This window comes from Carassius gibelio, chromosome A3, assembly GCF_023724105.1.
Source record: "Carassius gibelio isolate Cgi1373 ecotype wild population from Czech Republic chromosome A3, carGib1.2-hapl.c, whole genome shotgun sequence".
Taxonomy (NCBI): domain Eukaryota; kingdom Metazoa; phylum Chordata; class Actinopteri; order Cypriniformes; family Cyprinidae; genus Carassius; species Carassius gibelio.
The window spans coordinates 12,314,456-12,331,934 of record NC_068373.1 but is presented as its reverse complement, the minus strand read 5'-3'; the positions used below and the strand labels follow the sequence as shown (position 1 = coordinate 12,331,934).

Here is a 17,479-nt window from a genome sequence, read left to right as displayed (position 1 = left end):
ACACACACATATACAGGGACAGCAATACATGCAAACACAATAGCACACACATATAAAGACATATACAAAGCCAGAAAATATTTTTTTGAAGTATTTTATGCCTTTCACCCACACAATGTATATTAAGTGAAGAATGTGGGCATATCCACAGACATTGAGATGTTTCTTCATCTGCATGTTTCCCCTCTCACTTGACTCCTCTTCTCTGTCCTCCTACCAGATATTATTATTATTATTATTTTCAAAATCCATAATTAAAAAAAAAAGGTGAATATTTACATGGTTTATAGCAGGAAAATGTTTCTTTGGATTGTTTAAGTCTGGAAAAAAAACTGACAAAAACAATTGTTCTTTTAAGGGTCTGTTTACACTTTGATTGGATTGAAACTAACTTTTTATTTAGTTTTAGTAAATTTTTCACACTAACTGGTGCGATTGCTCTGTCAGAGCGGTTCATTTTGAGTGTCAATGCTGCATTCTGAACCTTGGTGCGCAACCAACCAGCGAACCAGACCCCCATAAGTGTGTATCGGTCCACTTCATTAACCCAATATGGGCCAAAGACATCTAAACAAACACATAACAGGGCTTGATGTCACAAGATGCAACCCTAAAAAAATACAGAATGCTCCTTCATCTTGTGTTGCCCATTACTACATTGAATCGGCCGTCTACTTGATCTTTATTTGTGTATACAACGGAGGAATTCTGTTTTGACTCTTTTACACATTTTATAAGCTCTTTGTGAGTGATAAGCTAAGAAAATGGCATCATGTGTAAATATATACAGCATTGTTTTGTATGTTTGGCAAGTTTGCGAAATACACATCATAAAAGCTGTCCTCCTATCACATTTTTATGCCTTATGTTTTGTAAATGTGAGTGGTCCGGTATCTATGTGTGTTTATTTGATAACCCAAAATATATCCAAAAGGTCAGACTGACTCATTTTTGCAGCTTAGTTATTCTGAAAGCTCTGAAAGTCACATCATTTTTTTTTCACTGTACAGTGAACTAGTTCAAAAGATCAAGGATAAGTAGATTCCTTGTAATGTGGCCCCTTTCATTTGTTTCTCTCTTCATCTATTGTTAACGTTTACAACTGTGTTTAGCTGAACAGTCCATGGCTATCCCTGAGGTCCTGAGGCATTACACAAACTGGGGCATATATACACACAAACAGACACATATCCACAGCAGATTATGATGCTTGAGCCCACGTCTCCTCTGGGAACAGTCAGAAGCCCTCAGTGAACAAATCAAACTGCTGAACAAATGAACAAGAAAAACAGAGAATGAGAAAGAGTATCATTCACGGTGGAACAACAAAAACTATTGGCTGCATTCAAACGCACCACAGGCCATATGGTGACAAAGGTCTGTGACAGAACTGCATCTCTGTGGTCTTCTAAAGAGAATAAGTTCTCAGTAATGTGAGAGAGCAACAAAGTGTGTGTGTGTGTGTGTGTGTTAGAACTGACCAGTTATAGCTCTTCTGCAGGGGCAAATTAGAACGATATTTACTCTTGTCTGGTTCTAATACTGCCTCACTGTTTTAATCTACTGCCTTAAAAGGCCTCTTAATATTCTCTTCACCAGACAGCTCTGACCCACACTGCGATGAATACAAATAAATGAATATGAATATACACGCACAGTTTCCTTCCAATTAGAGGCAACCATTGGAAGAGAGTCTTATGATCTTCAAATGTTGTTTGTGTAGCTCATTCCATTTTACCCCATGGAGAGAAAATGCAAGTGCCATGTGTTCTAATGACAAGCCTAAATGAGCTTGAAATGTTCTCACATACACACTTCGCTGAGGAGAAAGATCTTCATTATGAACCGATAGGAAAGACGAAAAACAAATGAGAGAGGAATACTTTCTCCACTGCAGCAATGAGAATACAAGGAGAGCGAATGGAGAAACATTTGAGGCTAAGGTCAAATGTTACATTAAATTACTAAAAAATATTTTTTACATATTATTTTACATTAACATTGAAAGTTTTACATTAACATTGAAGTTTTTAAATCTATAAAGATACTAAATATTATACATATATAATTTTATTGCAGTGTTATTCTAGTGTTATTATCGTATTATTTGTTCATATTTCGATTTTTGTTTCAATTCATTTTTTATTTTCAGATGTTGTTTTAAGTTTAAGCTTTAGTCATTTTGTTATTAATTTTAGTTGAGTTTTAGTGATTGTGGTACTTAATGTAAACTTCTATTAGCTTCAAAAGTGCTATTTGTAATAAGTATTTAAGTATTATTTTCATCTAATATTTATATTTTATTTCAGCTTTATTTTAATTACTGAAAATCAGTAACAGATTTAGATTGAAGAGATTTAGTTTTAGTTAGCAATAACAGTACTACTATTATTGTTATTGCCTTTTAGCTTTTACAATATGTTACAACAGCTCAGTCAGATCCTGAAGTACTCTCCAGAAGAATGCACTACTATTTCAGAGTTTCCAGCCTGTGTCGACTTTTAGGAGGGTCAATTATTAATATCTTAATTAGCCCATGAAACATGAAAAGTGCATTTGAGATATTTGATCTGAAAGCTGCCTGTAAAGATGTAGCCTGTTTCCAGAGTCTCACTCGTGGAATTCTAATCGCTGTGTGGAAGGATGGAATACTGATTTCCAGGTCAGAGCAGAACAAGACAGGAAATCTGTTCATCTCTTCAGCAGAAAATACTCCACAGGTCACAGTTACGCACTTGAATAAACACATGTAATGGAATTGTTTGTACTTTTCAGAGACTGATAGTCCCTGGTCATTTTGAGGTAAATTATAATGTCAAATTACATTTGATGGAGTGTTTCTTTAACATACTTAAAGGGTTAGTTCACCAAAAAAATCATAATTATGTTATTAATAACTCACCCTCATGTGGTTCCGAACCCGTGATACCTCCGTTTATCTTTGGAACACAGTTTAAGATATTTCAGATTTAGTCCGAGAGCTCTCAGTCCCTTAATTGAAGCTGTGTGTACGGTCTACTGTCCATGTCCAGAAAGGTAAGAAAAACATAATCAAAGTAGTCCATGTGACATCAGAGGGTCAGTTAGAATTTTTTGAAGCATCGAAAAAACATTTTGGTCCAAAAATAGCAACAACTACGACTTTATTCAGCATTGTCTTCTCTTCCTTGTCTGTTGTGAGAGAGAGTTCAAAACAAAGCAGTTTGTGATATCCGGTTCATGGACGAATCATTCGATGTAACTGGATCTTTTTGAACCAGTTCACCAAATCAAACTGAGTAGTTTTAAACGGTTCGTGTCTCCAATACGCATTAATCCACAAATGACTTAAGCTGTTAACTTTTTAATGTGGCTGACATTCCCTCTGAGTTAAAACAAACCCGGAGTAATTCATGTACTCAAACAGTACACTGCCTGAACTGCTGTGAAGAGAAGAACTGAAGATGAACACCGAGCCGAGCCAGATAAGAAACGAAAGATTGACTCGAGAACCGGTTCTATCGGAATCGTCCGATTCAAAAATCTGAGGAGCTAATGATACTGTGCATGTGTGATTCAGAGTGAAGCAGACTGACAGAAAGAGCGTCTGAACCGAACTGATTTTTTTGGTGATTGATTCTGAACTGATTCCCATTAGCCATTTAGCCTCCTTGTTAGTGTGTCCGCCTCCCATGCTGGAGACCGGGGTTCGAGTGTCAGAGAAGACCCGAGACAGAGGGGTTACATTGGTGCCGTGACCCGGATGGGAGTGAGGTTTAGGGGGGTGAGTGTAACGGAGGCCAGCGAGTAGTGCTGTGCAGGTAAACCTCACTCCCCGATCTCAAGAGATGCACTAGCGACAGACGGAGAGTCAGAGAGGACCTGGGAGAGAGGGGTTACATTGCTGCCGTGACCCAGATGGGAGTGAGGTTTAGTGGGGTGAGTGTAATGGAGGCCAGCGAGTAGTGCTGTGCAGGTAAACCTCACTCTCCGATCTCGAGAGACGCACTAGCGACAGACGGAGTGTCAGAAAGGACCCGGGAGAGAGGGGTTACAAATGCAACCGGTTCTTGACTCGAGAACGAGTCAGTCTATTGTTCATTATCTTCAGTTCTCTTTTCACAGCAGTTCATTCAGTGTACTGTTTGAGTAAATTAATTACTCCTGTCATGATTCTGCCCTTGTGTCCTTGAATTTTTCCTAGTCTTGAGGCAGGATCATGACAGACCCGTGTTTTGTGTACAAGCACATGGCCTTGTCTTTGGGCCATGTGCTTGTGTTGTCTCGTTCCCTTGCCCCGCCCCCCTTGTTATCCTAGTTTTGTCGTGATTGCCTTACCTGTGCCACCTGTTGTGTCTTGATTAGTCTTCTTATTTACATCGCCTAGTGTGCTCTGTCTTGTGCGGTTCATTGTGTTTCTATATTGTGATAATTTGCTACCCATTGTTGCACCTAGAAGACGTTGTGAGTCCTGTGTTTGTTTATCTGAAGTTAGTGTTTTTGTGTTAAGAGTCTTTGTTTATCGTGTTGACCAAGTCTTGTTAAATCATTTAGTCTCAGCCCTAGTCGTTGTTTTCCCCCTGGTGGGTTTTGTTTTCCCCTTTTTGTGTATAATAAATCCTGTGTTTTGTACATCCTGTCTGCAATTGAGTTCATCCCTACCCTCCACATAACAACTCCGGGATATTGGTTTGTTTGAACTCAGAGGGAGTGTCAGCCACGTTAAAAAAGTTAACAGCTTAAGTCATTTGTGGATTAATGCGTATTGGAGACGCGAACCGTTACATCAAAGTATTTGGAACCACATGAGGGTCAGTTATTAATGACATAATTTTAATATTTGGGGTGAACTAACCTTTTAAATATCTTATGTGTGTGTGTGTGTAGAGAGAGAGGGCAAGAGAGAGAGAGAGAGAATTTATATTGTGCAGCTTTATATGTAATTGTCACGATAGTGGGTCTCTTCTTTGTTTTCTCCGGACTCCATTTGCCATAACCCCTGCCTAGGAATTCATTATCACAACACACCTGGTTCCCATCAGTGACAATATAAAGGTTGCACTCATCCACACACATGGCTGATTATTGTTTGGCCTGTACCATTCCCAGTCTCTGTGTTTCCTTGCCTTGCATTGCCTTACCTTGCCTTGCCTTGCCTTGCCTTGCCTTGCCTTGCCTTGCCTTCTTGTTTTTTGACCTTGGACTGTTTATCGGATTACTCTTTTGTCTCACCCTGGATTGTACCTGTTTGCTGGTGTTTGTCTCGCCTGTTTTGACCACTCTTTAGAATAAAAGCTGCATTTGGATCCTCAACCCTGTTGTCACACCTCCCATGTTACAGTAATTTACTGTATTTTTTTTAAACAAATCTGAGCTGGGAAAAAAGCTAACCCACACCCCTTAACCCAATTTCATACATACACACACAAATGCAAATGTTCTGGTCTGTGCAAACCCAAAGGTTCTACCCATTATTAGAGATGGGTAAACTACAACACAAACAGCTCAACATTGGACTCATTTAAGATGCCATCAAATGTTTTATTACACTTCGCTAGAGCCAGTGTGCATGAGGTGCTACCAGCACTTGTATGTGTGTGTGTGTGTGTGGGTGATTGAGAGATAGAAATGTTATCAATATGCAAACTCTAACGCAACGCTGCAATTTGATCTCTCTTTCTGGCAACAGCTCACCCTGTCTATCTATAGTGTCCTTGGCCTGTTCACAAGACACTCAACATTTCACACAAAGCTGTGTCCTAATACATCATCAGCAAAAACGAAAAGCCCACACCATGTTGCAGAACAATATCTATTAATCCATTACATTCATATCTGGCCAAAAAAATCCATGTTGTGATGAAAAAGGAGAGTGTATGGTTTGAGATGAAAAAGACGTATCAAAAAGCTGAGTGGAGAGAGACACGGAAAGAAGGAGAGAGAGTGAGAGAGAGAGGTTTGCAATGTGTGGCCTGGATTTGGTGGTCTTAGGTCGGAACCATTTCTGCCTTTAAACACAAATGGGGTTTGAATCCCTTTCATTCCATCTGTAGAGGAGGTCCACGGAGTGCACCAACACACACACACACACACACACACACACGGTGTAGAGCAGGTCGTGGTGACCTCAAAGCTCAAATACAAACCCTAAATCTTTTGAAGATCACACTGATTTCAGCACAGAGAGAGCACATTTCACCAAATGTGATAAACACACACACATAAATAAATACACATATAACTGACACTTAAAGGACACAAGTGTTGAATGGAAGTGTAAAAATATTGACTGAATAAAAATGCCTAATATAATAGATCATATTATATTTGTCATGTTAAGAATTTGAGATTTAGAAAAAAATAAAGTCAGTGCTGGAAAGCAAAAACAAAGAGACCAACTATAAAAACACAGCCACAGTCGGTGTCTGTTTTTGCCTTTCATTGCTGGCATTTAACTATGTGGTTCCAGCTAACATTCATTTATTCACCTCAAGAAATTATGAGTTTACTTTTAAGATCAATTTATTATATGATGGCAGAAAAAGACATAACTTTGATTCTAGGTCATATTTTTTTATCTGTTAATTGTTTGACACTTTCTAGTAGCCATCTTTATCTAGAGGTTTTGTCTTTTTATATTGTAAAGTCAAACGTCGTGACATTTGCCAAGTATGGTAACCCATACTCAGAACTGGTGCTCTGCATTTAACCCATACTAATGCAAACACACAGCAGTGTGAAGTGAACACCATGAACACACACCCGGAGCAGTGGGCAGCTACATGTCCAGTGCCTGGGGAGCAACTGGGGGTTGGGCACTTCAGCCATGGATATTGAGGGTGGAAGAGAGCACTGTTCATTAACTCTCCCCCACCTACAATTCCTGCCAGCACCGAGACTCGAACCTGTGGGTTACAAGTCCAATTCTCTAACCATTAGGCCACAGCTGCCCTAAGTATTTATTATTAGTTGTTATTACAAACATAACACATATTATCTTAATTTATATTAATATCAACATTAACATTTACGTTATTCATGCTTTTGTATTAATATTTAAGAACCTGTATGTATCCTAAGAAGAAGAAAGCTATGCATTAAGTAGAAGGACTGAAAGTTCTTTCTTTTTATTTATGTTAACACTGAAGTCACATACAAGTTTTTAGGATATTACTCCTTTAAATGCAAATGAACTATAGTTAATAAAAAGTGTTCAAGGTCTTGGCATTAATCACACCACCAGACTGATCGAGGCCAAGAATCTGGACTGATGTTATCACAGTGTTTGATCCTCACGGACAGACAGTACTCTCCAGTCACATGGCAGAAATTAGCATTAGCCAGCTACCAGACAGACTGGAAATAGAGAACTGCAGGCTGATGAGCTTGGCCGCTTATGCACGTTGCTGTGGTAACTCTATTATAGAGAAGGAAATAGAGAGCGACGTTTGTTTGTAAGCTTGGAATTTGTTTAATTACGGAACTGCATGCGAAGCTGCCTCACATTTGCATAAGTAAATCGAATGCAGGATTGGATGGAATAGTTCTGGCTTGGATAAGAATATTATTTATCTCTGACTCTTCATATTATTAGAGTTTTATTGCATATTATGTCTTCTTTATTTTTTATGACCTATTTGTTTCTTTATAAAACACAAATGTAGTTAAAGATGTTTTAAACAGTACATGTATTACTATATATAAAATGTCCCAACTACTGTAGTTTAATATAATGAATTATTGGAAATTATGTATTCACAATACTATTACATATAATAATATATTATATAAATGTCTAGGAAACCTGTTTGAACACAATCATCACTCTTGCAGTTCGATTTGATGTCACTAGAGGGCAGATAGACATAATACTGCTCTTAAAAGGGATAGCTCGCCCAAAAATGACAATTCTGTCATCATTTACTCACCCTGAAGCTCTTCCAAACCTTCACAAGTTTCTTTCTTCTTTGGAACATTAAAGAAGATATTTGGAAGAATTCCAAATGTTATCTAAATGCTTAATAGTCCCCATTTACTTCCATGGTATGGAAAAGAAATACTATTGAAGTCAATGGGGAGCATCATCTGTTTTGTAAACAACATTCTTCAGAATACCTTCTTTTGTGTTCAGAGCTTGAGGTTGAGTAAATAATGACAAAATGTACATTTTTGGGTGAACAATGCCTTTTTTACAAACAACATACCCCACAATCCTGCTGACAGAGGGGAAAATCCCAAGTAAATTCCACCTTGCACTTTCTCTCCTTTTGCTCTTTCTTCCTCTCTCTCCATCTGTCTCTCTCTGTATGTGGTTGGTTTATATGGAGGATTCATCAACAGTAATTAGCCATCATGAGAGGTTGACACTCAGCACTGTTCCTCAGGGGTTTTTCCACACTGGGCTGAAGGGGCTAAACATGTCACCACACAGGTGTGCACAGATTTCACCCATATGCGTTTGTGTGTATATGTGTGTGTATTTCTGATTAGTCACATTAGCAGCACTGCATGTTACTAATTCACAGAGACAGACGAGATGTGACAGCAAAGTCTCTCTGAGGGCAGCAAGGAGGCCGTGTTAGTCGGGTTTAGAACGCGGCTTCAGTTTGTGACATTTGAGGTTGTGAGTAAAAGCTTGACTCCTACTTGAGCGTTAACCAAACCAGTGACAGATGAGATGCTTCTCTAAAAATATACCCAGCAGCAAAACTACAGAAAACACACAAAAAAGCAAGAACATGCATCTGGTTGAGCATTTACATTGAAATTAATGTTAACATGCTCTAACATTCCTGCAGTGGTGGAGGAAGTACTTAAGTTTAGTACTTAAGTAAAAGTACAACTACCCTGCAAAATATATACTTAAGTAAAAGTATAATTACTACATCAACATCTTACTTAAGTAAAAGTCATAAGTACATACTTTTAAATTTACTTTAAAGTATTTTTAAGTAAAAGTACAATCAGTTGTCTCAATGTCTGGGCTGTTCAATTGTAACAATCACAAACAATATCAATTGTGTACTGGAAAGAGTTGTTGTGCAATACTGACACTGTAAAAATCTGGTTATTTACTTATTACTCATTAAATAATAATTAGGCTAAGCCAATTATGACATACAATTTATTTTTTTTATTACTATACTATTAAGAGCAGTTTAAAAAAAAAAATCAAAAGTACACAGGTGAGTGTTATTCTGAACACTTTAATCAAATTTGTATGACCAGTTTATTCTGCTCAACAACAGTTGCTTTAGGCTTTACCTAGGCCTGCATGGGGAAAACGTAGCTAAAACTGCATTTGAGGCTTATACTCCATTGATTACAGAAAATCCAAAAGCATTAGGCTAATAATGTATAACACATTACACGCTAAAGAAGTTGCCCTGTTAGGGTACCACTAACTTACGTCAAACAAATATTATACTGGTGTGATATTTTTGTTATGTTCACATCCGTTTTTCTATAACAGTCATAGCACCATGTCATAGCAAGGTTGTAACTTAAATATTAATAACTAGCATTGCAGGTCTTACCTCTATATGTTTCTTCAAATTTGGAGGGAAGTTTTTAAACGCCAACAGTTCTTTGCGTTGAGGTAGGCACTTGACACATTGAAAACGCCAGGAGTCATTCTTTGAACCTTTAAATTTAAATAACTTGCTTAAATAAGGCCAGGGATGTCTCTCAGAATCAGAGCTGCAGGGCACAGGCTCAAGCTCAGTCTACATTGTTGGCTCTTCGTCCATGTTTGATATTTGGTGTCCACCGTGTCCTTTTCTTCGATTTACATCAGTTCCGCTTGTGTTGTTTCAAAACGCGTGCTGAGCGCGTGAGTTCTTTGACCAATCAGATCTCCGATCTGTTTCAACGTGCATTGGCCAGCAACGCCAAAACGTCAGTCGACCAAAAAAAATTTTATGCAAGATTCGGAAGGATGTAACGACACGCATTTTAATAATGTAGTGGAGTACAAAGTACAGATAATTGCTGAAAAATCTAATTGAGTAAAAGTATAAGTATGCATTATTTTTTTTTACTTAAGTAAAGTATAGATACGTAAAAATGTACTTAAGTACAGTAACGAAGTACAAATACTTCGTTACATTCCACCACTGCATTCCTGTATACATGTACACAGCATATTCTGAGAAAACATAATATGAAAGTGTGACGAACTGCAAAACGCTTCAACTCTGTAATTTTGGTGGGGTTTCTCCTATGAACTTGCTTCAGGTCCTTCTACAAAATTTCAGTTGGATTAAGGTCCAGACTTTGACTCAGCTATTCTACCATTCTTTGGTAGAACGACTTGTGTGCTTGGGGTCGTTGTCTTGCTGCATGACCTTTCTCCTGAGATTCGATTGTTGGACAGATGTCCTGATGTTTTCCTTTAGAATATGCTGGTATAATTAAGAATTCAGTGTTCATTTGGAGAGCTGTGGTTTTCTCCTTGCAACTCTGCCATGCACACCATTGTTGTTCAGTGTTCTCCTGATGGTGGACTGCTGCTTAGCTGCTTAGAAGTTACCCTGGGTTCCTTTGCAACCTCATAGACTAGAACACGTCTTGCTTTTGGAGTGATCTTTGTTGGTGGACCAGTTGTCTTTACTTTCCTCCATTTGTATGCAATCTGTCTTACAGTGGTTTTGTGGAGTCCAAACTCTAGAGATGTTTTTATAACCTTTTCCAGCCTGATGGGCAACAGGAACTCTTTTTTCTGAGGTCCTCAGAGATCTCATTTTTTCGTGAAATGATTTAGTTCCACAAACATGATCAGACTTTGATAGATCTTCTTGTTCTTAAAATAAAATGGGGCACACACTGACACCTGATAGTCATCCCATTGATTAAAAATCTGTAATTTCTCCTTCAAAAGAACTGTAATCCAAAACAATTCACATACGTTTGCCACTCACAGATATGTAATATTAGATCATTTTCCTGAATTAATAAATGACAAAGTATAATTTTTCATCTAATTTCTTTGACTGGGTTCCCCCTGTCAACTTTCTGGAAATCTGATGATCTTTTGGGTTATATTTATGCAGAAATATAGAAAATTCTCTCTCTCTCTCTCTCTCTCTCTCTCTCTCTCTCTCTATATATATATATATATATATATATATATATATATATATATATATTAGTGCTGTCAATCGATTAAAAAAAATTAACTAATTAATCGCACAATTTTTTAAAATTAATCGCGATTAATCGCAATTAAAAGACTGAAACTTTTTGGATATGTAAATGTAAAATGTAAATAATTAATGTAAACTCAAGACAAAGAAACTATTTAAATTCAAAATATGATTGTTTATTGGAATGTTTGTTTAACTTGTAACACAGATTTTCTCATGTAAACAACATACCTGCAATAAACCATCAATATCCTCCAAATTAACTGTTGGCTTGAAAGCCATATTTATTACAGAAATAAAAACACAGGCATGTAAGTACCATTTGAATTTCAAAACAATCAATGCCAATAAAAAACAAAAATGATTTCCATGTTTAATTCTAAGTGGACTGCAAAAAAATTCCAAAGTATAGTCATTGCCAGTGCTTTAAGTGGGCCGGTATGCACTGGTACTCAGTACCGCCACTTCCAAATATAGCTCTTGAGGGTACAGCCACCTCTCCGTGCGCCCAGAACGTGCTTGTAGCGTACCGGTACGCTCATTTGGACATCTGTTTTAATAGAGGTTTTAATCTTTTACCTGCACTGCCGATTTTCAGAGCGCCCTTCACAATGCAAGCTTCCTAAATTCATCCCACCCAGTGCAGAAACTACATTACCCATTCACCCTTAAGTTATACAAGTGAATAGCGCATGTGTCGCTTTTCCCACTGTGTGTCAACAACTCAACGTGGCCGGAGAAGGTGTGTGAAACTCGTTGTGAGTTATACTAAAGCAAAATCTTGAGTATTTATTGTCTGATAAACATTAAAAACTGTCTGCGGAGGTTGAGTCGTCCTGCAGCCCCCGCTGGCTGTTCATTGGCTGCAGCATCTTTTTTCTAAGTTCTAAAAAAATACCGTAGACGGCAAGGCACAAATTTAGATATTCATTTATCTAATTAATCTATAGCCTATGCACAAAGACAATATGATCTTTTTGTCCCCTTTTTGTTTTAAAGCTTGATGAAGAGAGAGAGCGCAAGTTGCTGCAGCTGCGAGGACAGTGATGCACGCGCACAGGAGTGATTGACAGTTCGCGGCACTGTGTACAAAAAATACTCCGCTACACAATTATTTCGTTATTTTCGTTTAAGCTTATTAACGTTAGCGTTACAGAAAGGTCTGATTTACGTACTGTTACAGTCATTGTTTTTTTTTTTTTTAAACAATGACATTTGAGTTCATGATTTTAATGTTGCTGTTTCTTGTGGCAGACTGCAGTCTAAAAATGGCTGGGTTAAAAATAACCCAATTGGCAACCCAGCACTGGGTAAATATTGGACAGAACACATGCTGGGTTAAAGTAACCCAGCATGCTGGTTTACACATTTTAACCCAGCATGCTGGGTTATTGAGAAAACCCAAGATAGAGTCATTTTTACCATTTGTGGGTTTGCATTTTTATGATTCTGGGTTATTCTTGCTGGGTTATTCTCATAATTTCACTTTTGCTTAACAAAGCAATCATGGATTAATAAATAATGAAGAATACAGGTTATTTAGACTGTTAAAAAATATTTTTAATGCCATCTGACATTCAAAAAAATTTTACCAATGACAAACAACATGGAATTTTCCCTTTTTTTGTTTCCAGCAAATGCAAAATAAATAAATAAAAATCACAGAAATACAGTTGCAATAAATAAGAAAATTATTTCTGAATGACCTGTGTCTAGCTGTTTAACTATTACATTTTGAGATTTTTAGCTATTTAAATACACAGTGAAATGTCATTGACAATTAACATTTTTAAATTTAAATGTAAAATCATTTAAAGATGTCCTTAAATTTATATCAAGTATATAAAGACTCCTACGTAGGTAGATGTGCACTGCTTAGGGTAGTTCAACATATAAGTTCACACAAAAATGAAAATTCTGTCATTTATTACTCAACTTCATGTCGTTACAAACCCATAAGCCCTTCGTTCATCTTCAGAACACAAGTTAAGATATTTTCGTTGATATTCGAGAGCTTTCAGACCAGGGTGAATAATTAGTGACAATTTTCATTTTTGGGTGAACTATTGTCAAACACTTAAGCTCTGAAGCAAAGATCTACACCTCAGAGCAGTGTACTCCATTATAGAGCCTGTCTATGGAAGGACAATTTTCAAAAGGAATTGCTAATTATATTTTCAATTGCGTTTTCCACATTTGGATTGTGACAATCCAAACACAATTGCAAATCTTGAACAAAAACACTGTTTCAAAAACACTGTTTCAAAAACACTGAACAAAAATTACGGTTTCAGTTTAGTGACTGCCAAATTTCAAATGGAAAAACAAAGTCAGTTTGTAGCTGTATTTTCCATGTATTATGAGTAATAAGCCTGTCATATCGATCAAATACTGCATCATAGCAGCTTTACAGTATTGAATAGGAAAATAGTGTGTAATAATGCAAAGGGACAAAAGTAAACACTCAGTTTTCAGTTGAAGTCAGTTTATCATTGATTCAGTGATGTATCGTCCCTCTGTGCAATCAAGTGGATGATATCGCTTGATATTAATTGTCCCCAACTAAAGAAAAACAAGGAACAAAAACTCCATCGTTGACAGAATGGAGAAAAAAACCTTGGGAGAAACCAGGCTCAGTTGGGGGGCCAGTTCTCCTCTGACCAGACGAAACCAGTAGTTCAATTCCAGGCTGCAGCAAAGTCAGATTGTGCAGAAGAATCATCTGTTTCCTGTGGTCTTGTCCTGGTGCTCCTCTGAGACAAGGTCTTTACAGGGGATCTGTATCTGGGGCTCTAGTTGTCCTGGTCTCCGCTGTCTTTCAGGGATGTAGAGGTCCTTTCTAGATGATGATCTCCATCTGGTCTGGATACGTACTGGATACGGGTGGCTACGGTGACCTTGGAATAAGAGAGAAACAGACTAATGTTAGCATAGATGCAACATAAGAACAAGTACATGAGGTTTTATTAATTACCATGTCTGTTTTTTCACTGTGTCGCACATGTTACCTGCCAAAACTCAAATGGAATCTTTAGCATCTGAATTTCCAATGCCTCACATTGAAAACTGTCAATTTTTGTCAGAGGTGGGACCATACTATGGAGAGTGTTTGTATTGGGAGGTGACGTCACTCAAAGACAACTGTGCAAAATGCTTTGAACAATGGAGGTTAAGGCACTACTAAAGGCAGCTGCCGCTCCGAGAGATGCGTGTTAAAGAACAGACAGTGCAACCCGGATCTCCCTATATTCTTGGCACCTCACACAATAAATAATTCTGTCATTTTACCCCAAATGCAGCTACTATCCCCTGCTAACAGTTAGATCCACATGGTACTATTGGTCAATATTCACCATTAACCAAATGCTTTTCACCGGAGGCATAAAATATAGGGTAATATGCAACTAGGTAAATAAGAGTAGAACTGCAATGTTGTTTGCTGACGTGCATCAGAGTGCAAACAGTGAGAGATTTGGGGTAAAAACTACAAAATATCTCCCAATACAAACATGCCCCATAGTATAGTCCCACCCTTGACACAAATTGACAGCTTTCTGTGTAAGGCATCTGAAATACAAATGCTTTTCAATTGCGTTTGGACTATTTCACAATGTATATGTCCACATGTGGAAAAATACAATTAAATATACAATTTGCAATTCCTTTTGAAAATAGTTCAGAATATCCTTACCTGTCCATTGATTATGATCAATGCCTGAGAGATCTGCTGGCATTTTTAAATCGCCACGACAACTGGATGGGGTTTTGTGGACTCTGCTCAGTTAAGGAATTTCATGTTTGTTCCAACCTTTAAAATAAAGTTGAAAAAAAAAGAAAAAATACAAATTGTTTTAATAACAGTGATTCTTAATCATGAAATTGACCCATCATGATTACGAGTTAAATTCACCTATGAGTTGGTCTACAGAAGCAGAATATGATATAGTGATTGGCTGAAAGGTGTGCTTTCAAACTGTCTAATCAATGGGATGTTCCAGTTATTATAAATCACAGTTTTATGTTAATATGCTGGCTATGACTATATCAAACACACACAGTCACTGGCACAGATAAGGGAGATCACACTGCATGTGCGCACACAGACATTTCTATGACAAGTCACGTAGGTAAAACAGTCCATATATAAAAACTTATAGATGTAGCAAAGTGATAAGGACAAGTCAAAAACACGATCTGGAAAATTAATAAATTAGGTACATTCTGGTGCAGCTTTAACTATAGCACGAAATAAAAATATATGTGCGTTTAAGTTACGTGAGGGTTAACGTTAGTTGATTATCACAGACAAACAATTATGTAAAATGTATAATAAACAAGAACTTACCGTTAGACGCCTCAATAAGACTGCACTCGACCAGTTTTTCTCTCACAAATGTATCCATGCGCTTTTCTGACAGGAAAAAAAACACATTTTGAATTATAATTTGTATGTAAAAAGACTTTATAAACCACAAAAGCATCAAATCACTTCACTAACGCGGCCAGCGTCACTCGCTGTGCGTGCGCGTACTTTGAAATGCCCTGAGAAGTCGATTCTTTTCCGGGAATCACTTTGTTCGAGAATTACTGAACCGGTTTACTTGAACTGGGTCGTCGGTTCTTTTAGACCTGCGGTCCGACTATATTGTACGTAATTTGTATGATTTAAATGTCGATATGGACAACTGCAGGCGTTTACATTAGAGCAGAAAGTCGTATTCACTTTTTGAACTCATTTGACTCACTTAAATATCAAATTCGCTTTTCAGTGTCAGAAACTACTTTTTCCTCTATTTTCACAGGTATTCGCATATTTCAGCCATCAGTCACTTTCTGAAACCTAATAAAACTTTATTAATCTGTCGTCTCAGATAACGTTACCTTAACACGATTATGCGAGTCGCGTAAGGTAGGTTGGCCGTTTGAGGTAAACTGTTCATCATTTAACGTAAATAATGTTGGCCTGTAGACGTTTAACAGTATTGTTGCTGCAAAAAAAAGTTATAATTCTGCCAATTTAAAATAATTATTATTGAAAACATTAAATAAACTTACCTTAAAACAGTTGAAAGCCGTGGCTTTGCCCCGTTGTTCTTCCAAAGTGACAGTTGGGGAGCGATTTAAACATCTTCAAGGCGCGTTAAATAACCCAGCGCTGGCCTGAAACAACCCAGCGACGCAACCCAGCAGGTTTAACCCAACACCTGGTAAATTTAAACTACCCAAAAGTGTTTAAAAAGAAATTAAATAACCCAACAAAATGACCCAACAGACTCAACCCAGCATTTTGGGTTAAAAAATAACCCAGCCGTTTTTAGAGTGTGAAGAGTAATCCGGCAGAGTTTTATACTGAAACTTTCCGTCTAAAAGTCCTTCCTTGGTCTTATCCATATTTCTTTGCACGTTGAACACACATAGGCCACAACTGGAAAAAAAAAAAAAAAAACTGCAACCGCGTTAATTGCGTTATTTTTTTTAACGCGTTAAGGGGGTCGCACACCGGACGAGAAGCGCAGCGCCGCGTCGCGTCGCGCCACGTCTTTAAAATTCGAACACATTATTCTCTATGGGTGTACACACACCGGCGGCGCCATTCGGCGTCTGTCCGCGGCGCCCAGCTACGACTCAGAACGCTGTTCAAATTTCTGCCGCGCCACAGAGCGCCATCCGCATAGTTTTATATTAAAAAACCCAGATGTTATAAACTGAAACTGAAATTAAAGTACAGCACACTTGTTTCATTTAAATAAAACATTACAAAGTGTCTGGTTACGTTTTCAGCAGCACAGTTGCCTAGACAACAGATGCAACAAAACAATAAAAGACTTATTATAACAACACAGATTCTTTTCATTAATTAACGTTAAAAACTCAGCTTTTATCAATTAGAATCATATATTTAAAATTAAAATAATAGATGAAGTTAAAACTCTCCCATCTTGCTGCGAAATTGAGCTCACGCATATAGAATGTGCGCGTCCAGTGTGCGATACCTCGAGTTGTCCTACATGTGGCGCGACGCGACGCGGCGCGTCTCGTCCGGTGTGCGACCGCCTTTAAATATTTCAAATTAATCGAATGCGTTAACACGCTAATTTTGACAGCACTAATATATATATATATATATATATATATATATATATATATATATATATATATATTCAACTTATTATTGCTACAGAAAAAAAAAACTCAACATTAAAGCTAATTTTGCTTATGTGTTTGCTTATCATGTAAACTGTCACAAATTGTAATACAGTTGGGACTTTAGATTTTTTTTTTTATTTTCAGTAGGTCCTACTACTAGCTAGCAACAGTCGAAGAAGCTAAGTGGAATTTAATTAATGGAATTGGAA

The 17,479-nt window shown here is 37.5% G+C and overlaps 1 long non-coding RNA gene across 2 annotated transcripts; it reads right to left on the bottom strand.

Moving 5' to 3' along the window:
- Nucleotides 1-11,318: 11,318 nt before the first annotated feature.
- On the bottom strand, nucleotides 11,319-17,182 carry LOC127947044 (uncharacterized). 2 transcript variants are annotated; one of them, XR_008151229.1, is made up of 4 exons: nucleotides 16,179-17,182; nucleotides 15,469-15,534; nucleotides 14,815-14,931; nucleotides 11,319-14,020 (listed from the first exon to the last, which is right to left on the bottom strand). It is a non-coding gene; the product is annotated as an uncharacterized LOC127947044 (long non-coding RNA). The 2 variants fall into 2 exon arrangements; XR_008151227.1 differs by having other exon boundaries at nucleotides 15,469-17,177.
- Between the last annotated feature and the right edge of the window lie 297 nt (nucleotides 17,183-17,479).